The 15848-nt window shown below is 37.3% G+C and overlaps 1 protein-coding gene across 1 annotated transcript in view; it reads right to left on the bottom strand.

The window, feature by feature from the left end:
• LOC113498791 (tau-tubulin kinase homolog Asator) overlaps positions 1–15835 on the bottom strand; it is a 73012-nt gene extending 57177 nt beyond the window's left edge. The window contains exon 1 of the mRNA XM_026878936.1: positions 15643–15835. The gene's annotated coding sequence lies outside the window, so the exon portion shown is untranslated. The remainder of the gene's footprint in view (positions 1–15642) is intronic.
• Between the last annotated feature and the right edge of the window lie 13 nt (positions 15836–15848).

Genomic DNA, 15848 nt, shown 5'->3' with positions numbered 1-15848 from the left:
TAAAATTTATTAAAACCGATATATCTATTAAATGAATCACATTTATCAGACTATTTAACAATTAACCAAAGAAAACTCAAAACAAAACTAGTAAAATATTTACAATCCACAGGAAATATCTCTCTTATCCCCCGCCGAGCTTGTCTGTCCGTCTGTCTGTTTGTCCGTCTGTTTGCTTTTGGCAGGGAACGCAGTCGGCGTGTCAATATACTTAGCTACGGGGCATTGAAACTATTATAAGGCGTCGGTATCAGTTTTTTTTATGTTTCTTGCACCTTTTAGCCTAGTTTTAATTTAAATCTGTATATTTTCCAAAAACATCTGTTGCATTAATAATATTCCACAACTTTGATACAACGCCATCTAGTTTCAAATTAAACAAATCTTGTATAGTGAGTACTAGACAACTGATAATCATGCTTATATATTTCTAAATACATACATATTATAGATAAATAACACCAAGACACAGAACAAATCATTGTGCTTAACACACAAACATTTGTCCTGGGTGGGATTCGAACCCACGACCTCCGGTATAGCAGAGCATTGTTTCAAAGATGCGTATCCATTAAAGCGGTTTCTATTACTGACAACTATTATCGTAACTTCTGCAATGTTGAATGATGGACTTGATTTGATGGCACGGATAGCCGAGTGGTTGAGGTCACTACGCCAAACCCACTGAGCGCGACGTGTCGCGGGCTCAATCCCCGCGTATTACAAGCATTTGTGTGATCCACGAATGCTTGTCCTGAGTCTGGGTGTCTTTGAGCATGTGACTTGAATGTTTGTAATACCCCCTGCGATACGACTCCTTAGTTGAGAGTTGTTTTATAAATACATTTTATATGGTAACCACATTTTTAAATCCACTAGGCCTATGTCCACAGCTGGACATAGGCCTCCCCAATTGCAAGCCATCAAGATCTATCCTCTAATTAATCTACCATGTAGTAAGGAGTGCCCAAATCTCTGCATCAAAGTGTAGTAAAGATAATTCTGATCGGTAATGGCCGTTTAGCATTGCGCTGTTGCCAACCCAACGTTAAAACAAGAATATTGAAATAGATATAACTGGAGTATTGATCAGGGTTTTTGACATTGCTTACTCATTTCATTATGTATGTATTCTTTGAGAAGGAGCTCGTGGCTAAGCTATAACTGCACAAGTTGATCACAGGTTAAAGCTACGTTTGATACGGTCGGTCCGTGGTGCCAATGCTTTAGCGACTTCCTGAGTGTTTCGGAAGGCAAGTTAAATTGTGGGTCCCGGCTGTTGTTAGTACTCAATACTCAATACTCAATACTCAATCATTTATTGCATTCCATATGTTACAGGGAGGGTAGAAAATAAATAGCAGTTCAATATGGACCCTGTTGGGCACGCAAAAAATATAGGAGAGAGGAAGAGGGCAGAATAATTGTATAATATTAATAATAGTTGTTACTCTATATCTCAATAGGTAGTTGTTGGTTTGTTTAGGCAGGATGATTTAAATTTACGATTGTTTTATCATCCAGAAACTCCTTTACAGTATAATATGCCTTTAATACGAGGAATATTTTTAATTTATTAATAAATATGCTTATTTTAGTTTCTTGTCTAATTTCATTTGGCAGTTTATTATAGATTTGAATGGACATAATTAGGGGGCTAGTTGAGTACATCTTTGACAGTCCTTACAGGTAGTCAGAAGCTTGAAAGTCTGGCAACCAGTCTAACTAAGGTGTATCGTGTTGCCCAGGTAACTGATTGAAAGCGATACGTGAGTAGGAAGAATCAAGGTGCTGTCTAGTGGCACGTGTAGCAATGATATGCATTACCACGTGTCGGCAACCAAAGGCGGCTGACGTCACCCGGCGGTTAGGTTAAGTCAGTAAGAGTCTGATACTACCCGGTCCCTCAAACGGGGGGGTGGGAATCTATATACCATGTTTGGTCTAAATCCGTTCTGCAGTTTTTGCGAGAAAGAGGAAAAACATCCATACATACAAACTTTCGCGTTTATAATATTATATACCGAAATGAAGACATAAAACTTTAAGCTATAACCCCCCCCCCCCTTTTCAAGACAACAACAATCGTAATAAGATCTTTTTCAAAACATTGAAGTGACAAAATATTTTCGACATTTTCGAAATCGGATGGTCTGTTTCTGCTGGTCTATTTGGCAGGTCTCATGTGCCATAAACGTCATTCCATCCCGAATGTCGTGCCAAGCAGTACTTTACACTTTTTACGTTAATACCATCATTGTTTTGGGACTAATTGTAGTGTTCTTATTAAATAAAAACAAGCTCTTTTAATAAACGACTTCTGCTGTGAGAAGATATATCCTTTTGAGCAGGGTTCTACAAACATTCAAGTCACGTGCACAAAGACACCTAGACTCAGGACAAGCATTTGTTCTGATTAGGGATCGCACACAGTGAATTTTGCGTGGTGACCTATGTATACCTCTTGGTTATAAGTGCATTAAAATTCATACTAATGAGGTAAAGTTTGTTTCTTGTGACGTTGGTTGTAGGGATAATCTTAGGATCTGCTGAACAAAGTCTATTGAATCTTTAGAAATTATTTTGCTAATAGAAAGCCACTTGATTTGTGATCAAGGTCTGATATAAAGTTTTGAGCATGAATGATTGCAACGCATTGCCATACACCGACACAGAAACGCGGATGACGTAGCACGCCGATTCAGGTTTAGTCAGTAAGAGTCTGACACCACCCATTTTCTGCCCCAAGAGAGTGGGCGTCAATGAGGATTCCCCCGCCTTACCAAAGTTTGTTAAAATAATAGTTTGCTTTATTTTAAATTTTATTTTAATAAACCGTTCCGTATTTAACTTCCTAAAACTTCACTTATAAAAATGGCGAATTAGGAAGTAAAATCTCTTTGTTTTCTGAAACAAGAATTCTTGAAAGTCACACTTATACCTACTGAACCGGTTCCAGAAAATATATTCTTCAGGTTTCTGTCATACGGAAGCGAGAGTGCGGAAGTAACGGATGACGTGTGCATATGATGACATATGCAAAGTTTTCAGGAAATGACAAATGGAGAAGATGTAGGACATGGTTGGAGGAGTGGATTTCTTTCCAAAATTTTCGTGTTGAGAAAAATGACAGTACAGGCAAGTATGGAAAATGTTTTTTTGAAGAATTTTGTGCGTTTTCTTTTGTTTGTTTTAAAGCTAGATAATTGTGTAAATGTATCATTGAAATACGTAGTTTCTGGTGTGACTAAAGTTGTTTTTTTGGTGGATAAATGTTTTTTTAACCCTAAAAGTTCCAAGACAATAATACTGAAAGTCCGCTGTCTTTCTGTCTGTCTGTTCATTCGTCCGTCACCAGGCTGTGTCTCACAAACCGTAATATTATAGACAAGAAAGACAACAAATACAGTTTACTTTAATATAGATCTAGTTTTTGCAAGGGGTGTGTGTTACATTCATGGAGGATGAATTTTTGTGTTTTTTTGACTAACAATTTTTACAACAAACAATTTCTCCATCAACCGATTTGTCCATCTTTTACCGAAACCCTTGGTCTCGCAAATCTGACTCGCTCTTGACCGTTTTTTGGTACATTTTGCTCAAGATTGCACAATTCGTTTGAACGTTCTCCAAACGAGTTATACAGAACCACCAAACAAGCTGCATTCGATCAGGTTTAGATTTCTTAACCTTGAAATAAGATGGCGATATAATTCTGTATATCTCCATCTCTCTCTATTAAGACAGACATCATCCTTAAATATGTTCACACAGGCAGGTGAGTGATCTGGATAGAGAACATTACAGACCTAGTTTTAGATCTAGGACAAACATATTACCGTTTAGATCTAGATATTTTCTTAGATTTCCTGAGAAAAATGGTTTTGGAGTAGTTTTTATGCGTCATTGTTCGGCTGTGAAGTGTTTTGGAAAAACCGGACAAGTGCGAGTCGGACTCGCGCACCGAGGGTTCCGTACAAACCTGCAAGGTTTATAAAGTTCGTTCATTACGACAATCGAGTCATATAAATATATATTTTGGAATGTAACTAAAAATTTAAGGTTTTCGGAATTTTTCCTTTATGTGTGCTATAAAACGTTGCTTCATGCCAAATTTCAAGATTCTAGGTCGACTGGAAGTACCCTTTAGGTTTTGATTCCCTTGCGAGTACTTGCGAGTTTCAAAATATGCAGCTTAAATTGCTGTTTCTTTTGATTGCCTTGACATAGAAGTTTGATTTTGTTACAGCTTAAAGGTATTATAGACTTGAGTATTTGGTATGAATTTCAATTTAATACCTCTACGCGTTTATGAGGAAATAGGTAGTAAGTTTAAAATTATTAAAAAAAAAAAATTATGTGATGTAACTAAAAATTTATGGTTTTTGTAATTTTTCCTTTATCTATGGTATAAGACGTTGCTTCGTACCAAATTTCAAGATTCTGAGTTCACGGGAAGCACCCTGTAGGTTTTGATTCCCTTGCAAGTGTCGAAAATTTGCGGCATAAACGGCTGTATCTTTTGATTGCGTTGCCTTAGAAGTTTGATTTTTTCACAGCTTCAAGGGACAGTAGACCTGAGTAATTGATATAAATTTCAGCTTCATACCTCCACGCGTTCCCGAGAAAAAGGGTCTTGACAGACGGACGGACGGACGGACGGACAGACGGACGGACAGACGGACAACAAAGTGATCCTATAAGGGTTCCGTTTTTTCCTTTTGAGGTACGAAACCCTAAAAACGACTGAAATTTTTGAAAATTACTTTTTAATTATACACCGTGATTTTTTAGTCGTCTTACAAAATCAGCCCACTTCATGTATTCGACGTAAAATACCCCTAGGCGCGACTATTATTTTTTTTATCATCAACTAAGATAATAGGCACGAAGAAAAATTAAACAAGAGAAATTTGAAGCATACTCTTAAAAATGATTAAAACGCCGCCGCCCGCGCCCCTCACCATTGTTACAAGGCTCGGACCGCGCTCGCAACAGAGCTGTGTCTCTAAAACTACGAATTGCATCATAATATTGGATAAAAATTGCATTTTAAATTTATTCAAATTTCATAAATACCTATTTTTTTATCATGAACGTGTTCTAGTCATTGGATACACGAACTGGTCTGCTTTTGTAAGACGACTAAAAAATCACGGTGTATAATTTGTTATAGTTTTAACCGAATACCATATTTACATAATACAGTATTTTGGTTTGATGGATACGAAATATAGTTTCTATATTGTGGAAGTGTGTTTGGGTATTAAACGAACGTGCATTCCTATAATCTGGGGTACAATTGTGGTTTTAAAAAAGATAAAAGAAAATCTATATTTTGTTTTTTTTTTGTATAGCACTTCTTTACTAATGAATTCATTTTTGTGAAGCGGGTTTCGAGAACATTCAAACAAAGTAACATACACAAAGACACCCAGACTAAGGACAAGTAAATGGATCACATAAACGCTTGTCCTACACGGGGATCGAACCAACGACAAGTCGCGCACAGCAAGTTTAGCGTGGTGACCTTAACTCAGCTATCCGTGCAGACAATTGGACATACTCGGACAATCTTGGAGAACCTTCATATTAACGGGATAAGCACTTCTACTGATGTAGGTAACTATCGTGAGAATGATTCATTATAAAATGATGTAAAGGTTAACTCACGCGTATTTATCGGGGTAGCCCGACTAGTTTCGGACCCAACCGGAGTCCTTAATCATGAGCAGACGCGGCGGGATCGCGAGTCGAGATAAATACGCGTGAGTAAACCGTTACATTATTTAATAACCAAAAAGTTAAGTTTAATTTAACACAAAATTCGTCAACAAAAAAGCTTAGCCTTGCAAACTGACAATTAAACATACAAAAAACAATAGTTCATTGGCACAGTTCTAGCATGAAATATAAAACTAGATCATATTTGTGCCTCTCGACTGACCTAGCCTATTTATATCTGCCTATTTCTGTTAGATCGATGACCTTTTACGTATTGACGGATTGTGGCAGGGAGTCAAATTTATGTTCAGTAATTATTAATGCCATCTTATTGTGAATTAGATGGTAAGTGACCACTTTTGGGGTATTTTAAAATATGGTTAACTAGCTATTGCCCGCAGGCCTGCCCGCTACATAATCGAAAATGTTCCCATTGGAATATAAAATCGGGATAAAAATTATCCTATGTGGTAATCGTAGTTATAAACTATCTGTATCTGTACCAAGTTTTGTCTAAATCCGTTCAAAGTTTTTTGCGTGAAAGAGGAACAAACATCCATACATACAAACTTTCGCGTTTATAATATTAGTAGAAAATCGGTTCAGTAGATCCTGAGATTGCCCCTCACTGAGTTACAAACTCGCAAACTTGCCCTCTTTACAATATTAGTATTAGTATAAATTTGTCAAAGATCTGACATGGATTTTATTGTGCCGTATCTTCTCCAAAATTAGTGTTATAATACTAAACGATGAAGACTTTTGACTTTCAAAAAGTGCTACTTATTTCCTACATGAGTTTACGACTGATAAATGACTGATTTTAATATGAGACCAGCTATGCCCAAAAGAGTCTAGTAATCTTGCCGATGAGACAAACATCTCAAAGAGTGACGTAGGAATCTCCGGCCATTAGTCTATTATCTAGCTATTTGACCTAAATTAAAATATTTAAAGAAGTCAACGCGTCCGTCACATTGTTTTCGAGTGTCAATAACACATGTTATAAATATCCGTCAACGAAATGGTTGCCAGATCGTCACTCGACAACCAGTTAGTATGGCGCCTTCGTTACAGCGTTTATTTCATATTACCTTCCGTATTGCCAGCTCTAAGTGCCCTTTAAACGTTCTGGGCTAAGGGCCAGTTAGATCATGCGGTATAAGAGGCCTGCAGTGGTACAGTTACAGGCTGGTGTTATTAACAGCTTCGGTAATGGCGCCCCACCGTGGGGCAGCTCACAAGCGTGGTGATCAATGCTCGTTCTCTGTATGAGAGGCCTGCAGTGGGACAGTTACAGGCTGGTGTTATTAACAGCTTCGGTAATGGCGCCCCACCGTGGGGCAGCTCACAAGCGTGGTGATCAATGCTCGTTCTCTGTATGAGAGGCCTGCAGTGGGACAGTTACAGGCTGGTGTTATAAACAGCTTCGGTAATGGCGCCCCATCGTGGGGCAGCTCACAAGCGTGGTGATCAATGCTCGTCCATCCACGATTGTTTTAGCAACAGTCCATACTACTTATTATAAATAGATATATCTTTACCTGTGCCAACTGCACGTCGTACGTACAATAAACAGCTGTTCACGTTATCCTAACACATTACAAATATGAGGGCCTGTTTTTAGTCTAAGAGCTTGGATTTGCGTAGATATTTGTAATAGGCGGACCAGTTTCAGCCAGTTCATGTTGTGGTATAAGGTAAACAAATTGGTAGATATTCAAATGATGATGATATGAGGGAGAAAGAGATGTGCATGATGAAAAGGCGAATACCAGCCTATATTCGTCCCACTGCTGGCCACAGGCTTTTTCCCGTATAGGAAAGGTTTGAGCATGATCATCACGCTAGCTCATTGCGGACGATTTCAGATTCCAATATTTGGAATCCAGGTTTCCTCAAGATATTTTATTTCACCTTTTTCGGATGGATCCTACCCTTCTTCCCAACTATGTTGGGGTCGAGTTCCAGTCTAAAGGATTTAGCTAAGTACCAGTGTTTCACAAGGAGCGATTGCCTATCTGACCTCAACCCAGTTACCTGGCGCAATACGACACCCCTTAGTTAGACTGGTTGTCAGACTTTCTAGCTTCTGACTGCCTGTAACAACTTTTAAAGAAGTAAAATTAACCGCCGGGATCCACAATTTGACGTGCCTTCCGAAACACGGAGGAATTCGTTATGACAAAAACGGTCACCCATCCAAAGACCGACCGTATCAAGTGTAGTTTAACCTGTGCTCGATCAACTTGTGCAGTTGTTAGGCCACGAGCTCCCGTCAACAAATACAGATTAACGTACCAAAACAAATGGTTGCGTTGCTCTTGTAAAAGTGATTAAATATTTGGCTTGAAACTATGAAACGTAATTAAAATGACGAATGCCATGTTTGTAAATAAACAATTATAAGTGCACTGACACGTTTGGAGTATTACTATTTCAGTAGTAGGACTTTAGAATTCTGTATATAAATAAATAAATGCGGACAACATCACATACATTGTTCTGAACCCAAAGTAAGTTGCTAAAGCACTTGTGTTATGGAATTCAGATACAACGAAGGTACCACTAACACCCAGACCCGAGACAATGTAGAAATTTGAATTTTTACATTGTCCCGACCGGGGATCGAACCCGGGACCACGGAGGTCGTATATAAAAGAAAATCGTTGCTAAAAGAGTTGTCTATGAGAAATCAAGTGGTATCTAGGTTTCTTTGTGCATGTGACTTGAATTTTTTAGAAACCCATGCCGCAAAGATTGATTTCAAAGAAATCAATCTTTGCGGCAGTGCGGGAGTTGCTCAAGAATTTGACAAGTCAAAAGTAAACGAAGATGAAAAACGAAAGCTTTTTAAAATCTTAGAAAAAGTTAGCGCTTAGCCGAGTGCTTGAGGTCACCAAGCCGATCCCTCTCAGCTCGACCTGTCGTCGGTTCGATCCGTTAGGACAAGCATTTGCGTAATCCGTTAATGCTTGTCCCGAGTCTGGGTGTCTTTGTGCATGTGACTTGAATGTTTGTGAAACCCCTGGATGACTAAATTCTTTAATATGGGAGTCGTTATAAAATAACCCCCCGCGATACAAGGACTAAATTCTTTAATGCGGGGATCGTTTAAAAAATAAAAAATAAAAAGTAAACACAGACAAAAACCTAGTCAAAATACATGGTAAAACTTTGTTTTCATAATAAATTAGATAACATACATTATATAGAACATCAAAGATATACGAAAGGGCAAAAAAAGTCGTACGAAAGCTCGACTAGTGTTATTAATGAGAGACCAGCTGCTGCATGTTGGCATAAACACGGGTGAGATTGGTACAAAGATTGTGGACGGGCCGTCTGGATAACAAAACTATATACTCTTAATAATATATCTATATCTATACTAATATATAAAGCTGAAGAGTTTGTTTGTTTGTTTGAACGCGCTTATCTCAGGAACTTCTGGTCCAAATTGAAAAAATCTTTTTGTGTTGAATAGGCTATTCATTGAGGAAGGCTTTAGGCTATAAACCATCACGCTGCGACCAATAGGAGCGAAGATACAATGGAAAATGTGGGAAAAACAGAACAGGTATAAATCATAACGTATATCTTCTAACCACGCGGACGAAGTCGCGGGCAACAGCTAGTATGTATATATATGTAGCTGGTGGCTATATTACAACAGCACGAGTAGCACGTAGTGTGGATAGACGAGTGGTTGAGCCAAACCCAAGAGCGCGTGTCGCGGGTCCGATCTCCACGTAGGACAAACATTTCGGTGATCCACGAATGCTTGTCCTGAGTCTGGGTGTCTTATGTATGTGATAAAGTTTGCGAAACCCGAGATAGATGCCCAAGGATAAATGTCCTTATGAAAGATTCGGTCGGTCCGTTGATGGGTGACCATCTATGTCATAGCGAGTTCCTCCGTGTTTCGGAAAGTAAGTTGAATTTTAGATCCCGGGTGTTGTTTACACATCTTTCACAGTCGTTACAGGTAGTCAGAAGCTAAAAAGCCTGACAACCAGTCTAAGGTCTAAGGTTGAGGAGGTCAGATAGGCAGTCGCTCCTTGTAAAACACTGGTATAAATGTTGGTATGTTTTTATAAATATTTAGTAGGTCTGAGAATCAGCTTCATCAGCTATTTCATTTCTCTAAGTGATAAGGGAAGTCTCCACCATTTAAAAAAAAGATCTGACGTAATTTTTTTCTTCTTCAGAAATTCCCTAGAAAATATTTCTGCTTCAAAACAATATTTGCTAGATCGACTAATGTTTTTATTAATATTCCACAACTTTCACACAACCCCATCTAGTCTCAAACTAAGCGAGGCTTGTATTATAAGTACTAGACAACTGATAAACATACTTATATATTTCTAAATACATACATAATGTAGATAAATTACACCCAGACACAGAAATCTTGGATTTTTTAACATTCACAGCTAAGATGTCAATCTCTTTAAACATCCGCTCGTCTTCACGTATTGATAGACCATTAACGCATTAAAAATTAAAGAATTCTGTTGTTCACGCCAACAACATCACGTTTTCCTACATCGTTTTAGTTCAATGAAAACTTGGTTAAAAATAGCCGAGATGAAGAACGTTTGGTTATAAAGGCTGTGTTTATAACGGTCCCTGAAGACAACTGAAACTACTGTAAACCTGGAATCAATCTAGGTATGCAACGAGATTTGTTTTGGTATATTTTTTATGTAACTAAATTGTGCATTGAACAACACACGGCTCATTCACGCTTATTTATCGGGATAGCCCGACTGCAAAATAATTAAACAAAACCCTCGGCGACAACTCTAAACTCTACAAAAACATCATCTTTAACAGAATTGTAAAGACTGAGGTATAGTTATAAAATTGCAATAAAATACTCTCATTTGATAATAATCAGACTTCCATACCCGCTAGTCCCGTCACCAAAATTATCACCAAACAAAGCTAAGAATTAACTTGATTAACTCATCCCCACTATAATATTATAAATGCTAAAGTAACTCTGTCTGTTACACGTATAAACCACTGAACTGATTTTAATGAAATTTGGTACAGAGATAGAGTTGACCTTGAGAAATAACATAGGATTGTTTTTATCCCGGACTTTTGAAGAGTCCTCTTGGAAACGCGATATAACAGACCTCGACGCGTGCAAAAAGCTAGTCAATATTATATTTCAGTGCACTTATTTGAGCTCCTATTTCAGTTTATTTGAAGTGATTTGGTTATTATATCTCACAATCACCCTCACGACTTTACGCGGCTAAAACAAACTACACTCAGACAGACCGACAGAAAAACAACACCCTTATTTTTAGTCTAGGTTTAAAAAAGAACATAAATAGTTAAAAGTAGGCAACATCATCCTAGTCTTTTCCCAACTATGTTAGGGTCGGCTTCCAGTCTAACCGGATTCAGCTAAGTACCAGTGTTTTACAAGGAGCGACTGCCTATCTGACCGAAATAGTTAAAAGTAGTTCTCAAATTAAAATGTACAAAAAGTCTTGAATGACTCAGAAACAAATGACTGTCCACACCAAAATTGATAAAGACCAATTTACAAATAGACTTTGCACTTTTCTCCCATTCATAAATTATTAAATGATTTATAAGGTGACAGTTGTTATTATGTTTACTAACAAATTAATTATCAACCAATTGAAGACGACAGGTGTACAAGAAAACAATATAGTTCGTTAGATAATTATATTTATAAGCTTTCCTTTAGTGATGCTATTTTTTTATAAATACGACTCCCGCACTAAGGAATTTAATCCTTGTGGCGCGGTGTGTTTCACAAACATTCAAGTCACATGCACAAAGGCACTCAGACTCGGGACAAGCATTCGTGGATCACACAAATGCTTGTCCTACGCGGGGATCGCACCCGCGACACGTCGCTCGCAGTGGGATTGGCGTGGTGACCTCAACCATTCGGCTATTCGTGCTGTCAATACGATTATGCTGTAATTCACTCAAATGTATGAAAATGACATTGCATTTCGATAATTCGTGACTTTAACTTTTTCAATTTTTCAGATAGGAAATCATAAAATAACTCCTCTCATTTTGGGTTGAACGGAAGGGAGTCAGACTTTTTTGACCAAACCTGACCATATTCCTTCCTTTGCCCCTTTTAATAAATCTACCGTGTTTAAAGTGCCTCGTTGACACTTCCCAAAGGCTGGCTTTTACCTCGCTCATAGGTTTAGCATTGCCATTCAACGTGGCAATGCTGCCAGCCTTTTGGGTACACTCCCAGCCGGCAGCGAAGCCGATGAATTTTTTGATGCTTTGTTTGAATTATAGTTTTTTTTGGTAAGTGTATATATTGCTAGGTTGTAGATGTTTTAGTCAAAGTTGTAAATAAAATTTAAAACTTTTATTAGCTAACAATTATCGAAATGAAGTTTCACCAGAAGGGCTGTTCAAATAAACTAGAAAATTGAGGAAGTTCATAACAGACAGATAATTCTACTTATAACATATAAATATGAACTCAGTGAATGATACATAAAAAACACATGTTTCTTTTGCCAAAACATTTGCAAGCGACGCTCGAGTTGTTAAAATAGAACGTCAACGCGAAGGTGAATAAAAGTGTTGTTATTTTTTTGTATGGCTAGCTGACAATGCTAGAAAAAGATTAAGGTCTTGAATTAAGGAGGACAAAGATAACTTATCAATAGTCATCACAAGGAGGGGCTAGTGGCTAAGCTATAACCGCATAAGTGAAACGGGTTCACAGGTTAAGCTATACTTGACGCGGTTGGTCCGTAGATGGGTGACCATCTTTGTCGTAACGAGTTTCTCCGTGTTTCGGAAGGCACGTTAAATATTGGGTCCCGGCTGTATTTCTTACATTTTTGACAGGCGTTACAGGTAGTCAGAAGCTTGAAAAGTCTGACAGCCAGTCTAACCAAGGGGTATCGTGTTGCCCAGGTAGCTGGGTTGAGAAGGTCAGATAGGCAGTCGCTCCTTGTAAAACACTGGTACTTAGCTGAAACCGGTTAGACTGGTAGCCGACCCCAACATAGTTGGGAAAAGGCTAGGCCGAAGATGAGTCATCACGAAGAAATGAGGAGCTTTTGGCTACGCCACAACTGCACAGGGTGAGCTGATGATGATAATTATGTCCTCCTAGACGTTTCCGTCGACGGCGACACCCTGGTATATACTGGCCGCTTGGTTTCGATCATGTGCTCGTATGTGACTTGCGAAATGAAACTTGGCCTTGAACACGCGGCCACATGTAGCGCAGTAGAGTTGTCCTTGGGCATTGTATCTGTAATTGTAGGAGGGCTTGGGACGGGATTTTCGGAGCTAGCGTTTGGTGTCTAGTTTTTCAAGACGCTGCTGTTCAAAGCTCACAGGGTGAGCTACGCTTGGTACGTTCGGTCTATGGATGGGTGATCATCACGAGTCGGCCACTGGCCCCTTCTCTAAATAAATAATTAAACATAAGAGTTTCATTGATTGTCACGCTAGATAAATACGTCCTACGGCTTGCCAATTTCCTGATTATCCAGCGAAAGAAAAGAGATGAAAAGGGAATCTTAGGAATCTTCTCAAGTTTTATTTGTCGAAAAGGTATATCCCTTAAAAATCTTTAACTAACACGTATCACATAATATTATACAACATATGTTTCTTATTTATAACCATAGACCACATTGTTTACATTCTCCACAAGCTTAGCAACAAACGCTCCGTCATATAACTGTTACGCAAAGCTGCGCACGCGCCGATAGGTAAACGCACGCGTAAATCTATTTCAAATTATAATAAATACTAACTGACACATGCCCACTTAATTCAGATGATTTTCTGGTTAATATATAACCTATGACACTCACAAATAACGTGGCTTTCTATTGGTAAAAGAATTTTCAAAATCGGTTTAGTAGTTCTTGAGATTTACCAGCAAGAAAGTCTAACAACCAGTCCAACTAAGGGGTATCGTGTTGCCCAGGTAACTGGGTTGAGGAGGTCAGATAGGCAGTCGCTCCTTGTAAAACACTGGTACTTAGCTCAATCAAGTTTTACCAAAGTATTAGTACACAACGATTGATCATAAAAAACTGTCTTAATATATCATTATAATAAATCTTTCATTGCATGTGTTTTCGCTATAGAAAGCCGTGTGCAAAGTGTTGCAAACTTAATATACTCGTATATGTGATACACAACATTATTTACAAGTATTTGTGCGAGCCACGAATGCTTGTCCTGAGTCTGGGTGTCTTTGTGCATGTGACTTGAATGTTTGTGAAAACCCCGCGACATAAGAATTTAATTCATTAGTGCGGGATTCCTTTTTTTCGCGATATTATTTGAATGCAAACAGAGAAAACTTTGCCAGTACAAATTGTATTGTTATTATAAACTAATTATATTATGTATGTAAACTCATATCTACAAAGAAAAAACGAGATTTAGGTATAGAAAAATTACACAAATAAAATAACGCGTTGAACTCTCCCCTCAAAACAAATTCATGATTAAGAGCTCTAGTTAAAACCGAAACTAGTCAGGTTATCCCGATGAATGCGCGTGAGAAAACTATCATTAAATAAATGATTATCAATCCACATATTTGGTTGTAATCATGAAGTACACTTGTTAAAGAAATACCGCTGCCTATGTTAATTTTATAAAGAAACATAAAATTAGAATAAAACGAGATTTTAACGCAACATAGGAAGTACTTGTGTGCCAAATAACATCTAAATTCGTCGAGTCATTTACGTGTAAACATGAAGAAAATATACAAACACCGTATTATTAATATGTATAGTAAAATTGCTTGCATATGGTTGCAGTTTTAATAAGCAATGTGGTTATGATATACCAATGGTGTTTAAAATACGGTTGCAAATGTTAACGAGAAAGATAATATCAAAATTGGTTAATAAAGTGCAGTTATTCGCGAATAAACTTAAATAAGCTTATAGATTAAGGTCTAATTAAAAATTTTCCTCCTATTTTTATAGTCGGTTAAAATTCAGGCAACAGTTATGAAGTTTAACTCCTAAAAAACTTATGACGTTTTGACTTTTGATATGGTACGGACTGTTTTTTTAACAGGTATGTAAACAAAGCATGTTTTTTCCCCAAATATTGGATATATTGTTTTCATTCGCAAGTAAATTGAAACCACACTTATCAATAAATTGTCATGCTTTGCATACGGAAAATTATATCTTTTTTAGGTTTTTAATTACAATTCGTTTATAAAAGAGAAATGCCTCAGACAGGTCTCAAACCTGAAACACGATAGTTCAAAACACCAGTCGATAGATTAAATATATTAGTTTCGAAATATAATAAACTTGTCAAATTATTATAAAAGTTTCGAAAGTGATAACAGATTAACATCTTGTGTGACTCACGATCGAAACGACGTGGGTTCATTCCCCGTTCAGTGTAAATAATAAATCCGAACGGTTTCCTGCTTTTCTCATATATTAAGATTGAGAAAAACTCACTTTCTTAAAATAAAAAAGCTCATTCTAAAAATTGTTGTGTATCACGTTTACGAGATAACGTTACGTTTAAATGCTAATAACTTTGTAATTTAAAATTATATGTGTATGTTTTGTTCACAAAAAATATGCATTAATATATAAAGAAAATAACAAAGAAAAAATCATAAAAATTGGTTCAGTAGTTTCGAAGATATTTGCCAATATAAAACACTGACAAAAACATAGTTATGAAAAGATTTACAATGAAAAAAATACGTGTTTTTCATAAACAAATTTGTCGTTATAATAAACTTTACCAAATTACCTTTAATTATTACGTATTTAAATCTAAAAACACGACCAAAAATTCAAACAAAAAACACTTTCTCACTCTCCAAACCGAAAAACTAACATTAATAAAGATGCAAAAGTACTTACTCACCGATTTAAAATCATTTTCTCTACACATAACACAATCTAATTATAGTCCAGGTTATTTCGATCACTCTTGGTCGGCCACAAGCGTCTCGCGCTCCGACACCAGAACTTCTGAAAGTCGGCACGCCAAAATAAAATGTATCGGGGAAATATAAAATTACGCGCGACTAGTGTTGTTGTACTTTAATATCGATATATTTAAAGTCGTCG

This window comes from Trichoplusia ni, chromosome 11, assembly GCF_003590095.1.
Source record: "Trichoplusia ni isolate ovarian cell line Hi5 chromosome 11, tn1, whole genome shotgun sequence".
In the NCBI taxonomy this organism is placed as follows: Eukaryota; Metazoa; Arthropoda; class Insecta; order Lepidoptera; family Noctuidae; genus Trichoplusia; species Trichoplusia ni.
This window is presented reverse-complemented; position numbering and strand designations above follow the sequence as displayed.